Source organism: Pteronotus mesoamericanus, unplaced genomic scaffold (assembly GCF_021234165.1).
Source record: "Pteronotus mesoamericanus isolate MK-2021 breed Mesoamerican mustached bat unplaced genomic scaffold, CSHL_Meso_final scaffold_31, whole genome shotgun sequence".
Lineage (NCBI taxonomy): Eukaryota > Metazoa > Chordata > Mammalia > Chiroptera > Mormoopidae > Pteronotus > Pteronotus mesoamericanus.
Window position 1 is genome coordinate 30,250,227 of NW_026555312.1, and position 4,880 is coordinate 30,255,106.

Here is a 4,880-nt window from a genome sequence, read left to right on the forward strand (position 1 = left end):
ATAGGTGATAGCTAGATAGATGATACATAGATAGATAATAGATAATAGAGACAGAGAGATTTATTTGAAGGAATTGGCTCACATAATTGTGGAGGCTAGAAAGCCAAAAATGTGTAGGGCTTTCAGGCAGTAGTTCATGCTATGGTCTTAGTTTTCTATTAAATTTATTGGCTATTAATATTATATGTTTCAAGGCTACAATTCTATAATATATTATCTATTGCATTGTGTGCTCGACACACAAAGTCTAGTTTCCTTCCATCACCATATATTTGACCCCCTTCACCCTCTTCAACCTCCCCTCAATGAATGCCCTTCCTGTGTTGCAGCCCCTTTAGGCTGGGTAGATCCACTTGAGACTCAGGTAGAAGGAAGAAGATGCGTGGAGCAGTGGGGATACTTGAAATGCCATTATTCAGGACAGTCACACGGGCCACAAGCCCATGTCTTGGGAGTCACACAGGCCACAAGCCTATGTCGGCACTGTCACACAGGCTACAAGCCCATGTCCGAGTTGGCTCCCTGACTTCTGCCCCGTCCAAAGCTCCTACCTCTTAAGTACTAGCCCCAAACAAATCAGACTGCAGGACAGAAAGTGAAGTAACCTAGCATGAGCTGCACATGCGAGCCTATTCAAAGCTAGGGGGAAGTTTATTGCACCTGTGCTCAAGGCTGTGCGAACACTGCTCTATCAGACTCCTTCAAGGTTGTGAGAATCTGCTCCCTCCAGTTACCCACACATCTGGGTGAGGGAGCCAGACTGCCTCCACTTACCCTACACTTCCCTTCTGGTAATCACAATACTACTGTCTACGTCTATGAGTTTGGCTATTCAGTCATGTGTTGCTTTCTGTTTTCTATCCCACATATGAGTGAAATTATATAGTTCTTTTTCTTTTCTGTCTGACTTATTTTGTTTAGCATGATCATCCATGTTTTTACAAATGGCAATATTTTATCCTTTCTTATAGTTGAGGAATATTCCATTATAAGTACAAATTACATTGTCTTTATCCAATCACAAGTCAAAAGACATTTAGGTGGTTTCCATGCCTTGGCTAACATCTATAATATTGCAATGAACATAGGGAGAAAATTACAGATAAATGTTTCAGATTTTGTGGGTAAATACCCAGAAAAGGGATGTTTGGGTCACATTGGTAGCTCTATTCTTAATTTTTTTTAGGAAACTCCATACTGTTCTCCATAGTTATTGTACCATTCCCATTAGCGATGTATGAGGAGGACTTTTCTCCACATCTTCTGCAGCACATATTTGTTTTATTGATAATAACCATTCTAACAGGTGCGAGGTTATCTCATTGTGATTTTGGTTTGCATTTCCCTTAAAGCTAGTGTTGACTTTTAGTTATTTTATTCTCTTTGTTGAAATTGCAAATGAAATTACTTTCCTCATTTCTTTTTCTAAATTTGTTTTGTTGGGATACAGGGTGAGCAAAAGTCAGTTTACATTTGTGAGTAAGTGAAGCACAGAGTTTATTCTTGTATTATTATGTATTAATTATTTCATTATTTTTCATACAAACAACTATAAACCTACTTTTGCCCTACTCTGTACAGGAAAGCAATGGATTTTTGTATACTGATTTTACATCCTGTATATTGTATATTGTAATTATTTTAATAGTTTTTTGGTGGGACCTTTACACCCTCTTATAGTTTCCTCTATAGAGAATCATCTCATCTTCAAAAAGTGAAATTTTACTTCATACCCAATTTGGATACCTTTTACTTGTTTCCTGGCTAGGACTTTGAGTACTATGTTGAGTAACAGTGGTAAGAGTGGACATTCTTTTCTTCTTCTTGATCATAGAGGAAAGACTTTCATTTTTTTCACCACTGAATTGAATTTGATATTGGCTGGCCAAGATGGAGGCATAGGTAGATACACTTTGCCTCCTCTCACAACCAAAAGGACAAGAACAAATTTAAAAACAAAAAATAACCAGAACTGCCAGAAAATTCAACTGTATGGAAGTCTGACAACCAAGGAGTTAAAGAAATATTCATCAAGACCAGTAAGAGGAACAGAGTCAGGCAGCCAGGGCAGAGAGGACGCATGGCAAGGCATTGGCTAGAGGACCAGGTAAGCAAGGCAGTGGCTGGAAGACTGGGAAGTCCACATTTCGATGCAGATAAACCAGAAGGACAGCTGGGGAGTGAGACAGACTACACTCCCCAGGTTTCCAGTGTGGGAAAAGAAAACCTCAAAACCGCTAGAGCTAAAAACCTGTGGGGGTTGCAGCAGCAGGAAAAACTCCCAGCCACAAAGGAGAGTTTGTTGGAGAGACCCACAGGGTCCTAAAATGTACACAAACCCACCCACCTGAGAATCAGCACCAAAAGAGCCCAATTTGCTTGTGGGCAGTGGGGGAAGAGACTCAAAGCTGCCTAAGAGCCAAACAAGTAGCATTGTTCCCTCTCAGACCCCTTTTCCACAGACAGCATCACAACTCAGGAACCTGGGTTGCTCCACCCTGGTGAATACCCAAGCCTCCGCCCCTTCCAATATAACAGGCATGCTGAGACAAAGAAATATGGCCCAAATGAAAGAATAAATCAAAGCTCCAAAAATAGAACTAAGTGATGAACACATAGCCAACCTATCAGATGCACAGTTCAGAACAATCTGGATGCTCACTGAGTTGGTTTAGTATGGTCGCAAAATGGAGGAAAAGGTGAAGGCTATGCAAAGTGAAATAGAGAAAAAGATACAGGAAACCAACAGTAATGGGAAGGAAACCGAGACTCAAATCAACCATTTGAAGCAGAAGGAAAGATAAACATTCAACCAAAACGGAATGAAGAAACAAGAATTTAACAAAATGAAGAGAGGTTTAGGAACCGCTGGGGCAACTTTAAATAATCCAACATCTGAATCATAGGGGTGCCAGAAGGAGAAGAGGAAGAGCAAGAAACTGAAAACTTACTTGAAAAAATAATGAAGGAGAACTTCCCCAATCTGGTGAAGGAAATAGACTTCCAGGAGATCCAGGAAGCTCAGAGAGTCCCAAAGAAGTTGGACCCAAGGAAGCACATCCCAAGGTATGTCATAACTAAGTTACCCAAGATTAAAGATAAAGAGAGACTCTTAAAAGCAGCAAGAGCAAAGGAGACAGTTACCTACAAAGGAGTTCCCATAAGACTATCAGCTGATTTCTCAAAAGAAACCTTGCAGGCAAGGAGGAGCTGGCAAGAAGTTTTCAAAGTCATGAAAAGCAGGGACCTGCAGCCAAGATTGCTCTACCCAGCAAAGGTATCACTTAGAATAAAATGGCAGATAAAGAGCTTCCCAGATAAGAAAAAAACTAAAGCAGTTCATCATCACCAAGCCCTTATTATATGAAATGTTAAAGGGACTTACTTAAGAAAAAGAAGAAAATCAAGCTCTGCATCTGGGGACACTCACAGCTCTCAGCGCCCGGCCCAGCTTCTTTCAAAATGTCTACTGTTCATGAAATGCTGTGCAAGCTCAGCTTGGAGGGTGAGCACTCTACACCCGCAAATGCTTATGGGTCAGTCAAAGCCTACACCAACTTTGAGGCCAACTGGGATGCTTGAACATTGAAACGGCCATCAAGACCAAAGGTGTGGATGAGGTCACCATCGTCAACATTATGACCAACCGCAGCAATGAACAGAGACAGGACATCACCTTCGCCTACCAGAGATGGACCAAGAAGGAACTTGCATCAGCACTGAAGTCAGCCTTGTCCGGCCACCTGGAGACGGTGATTCTGGGCCTATTGAAAACACCTGCTCAGTATGATGCCTCCAAGCTGAAGGCCTCCATGAAGGGGCTGGAGACCAATGAGGACTCTCTCATTGAGATCATCTGCTCAAGGACCAACCAGGCGCTGCAGGAAATTAACAGAGTCTACAAGGAAATGTGCAAGACTGACCTGGAGAAGGACATTGTTTCTGACACATCTGGTGACTTCTGCAAGCTGATGGTTGCCCTTGCCAAGGGTAGAAGAGTAGAAGATGGCTCTGTCATTGATTATGAACTGATTGACCAAGATGCCCAGGATCTCTATGATGCTGGAGTGAAGAGGAAAGGAACCGATGTTCCCAAGTGGATCAGCACCATGACCGAGCAGAGCATGTGTCACCTCCAGAAAGTATTTGAAAGGTACAAGAGCTACAGCCCTTATGACATGTTGGAGAGCATCAAGAAGGAAGTCAAGGGAGACCTGGAAAACGCTTTCCTGAACCTGGTCCAGTGTATCCAGAACAAGCCCCTGTATTTTGCTGACTGACTGTATGACTCCATGAAGGGCAAGGGGACACGCGACAAGGTCTTGATCAGAATCATGGTCTCTCTCAGTGAAGTGGACATGTTGAAAATCAGGTCTGAATTAAAGAAGAAGTACGGCAAGTCCCTGTACTACTACATCCAGCAAGACACCAAGGGTGGAAAGCGCTGCTATACCTGTGTGATGGGGACAACTGAGGCCCGAGACAGCTCGAGTGTCCGGGAGCGGTGCTCCTGTGCTTCCAGCTAATGATTCTAGAAAATCAGCTTGCAACTAATAGCACACCTTCCCCCACCCCCGCCCCCGTGCCCATCCCTGTGAGGATGATGTTAGCATTGCTCCTGCCCCCACTTTATTTTAGTTGCCCAAGCATTGCCTGGCTTTCCCAACTAGTCTCTCCTTTTAGCCAAAGAAATGAATATTCCAAGGAGTTGGAAGTTAATTCTATGATGTGAAACACTTTGCCTCTTGTGTACTGTGTCATAAACAAATGAATAAACTGAATTTTTACTTTTTAAAAAAAGAAGAAAATCAAAACTATAAACAATAAAATGGCATTAAATACATATCTATCAGCAATTGAATCTAAAAAACAAATTAAGA

The 4,880-nt window shown here is 42.3% G+C and overlaps 1 pseudogene; it reads left to right on the forward strand.

Moving 5' to 3' along the window:
• Window positions 1–3,413: 3,413 nt before the first annotated feature.
• On the forward strand, window positions 3,414–4,474 carry LOC129085709 (annexin A2-like; annotated as a pseudogene).
• Window positions 4,475–4,880: the final 406 nt, after the last annotated feature.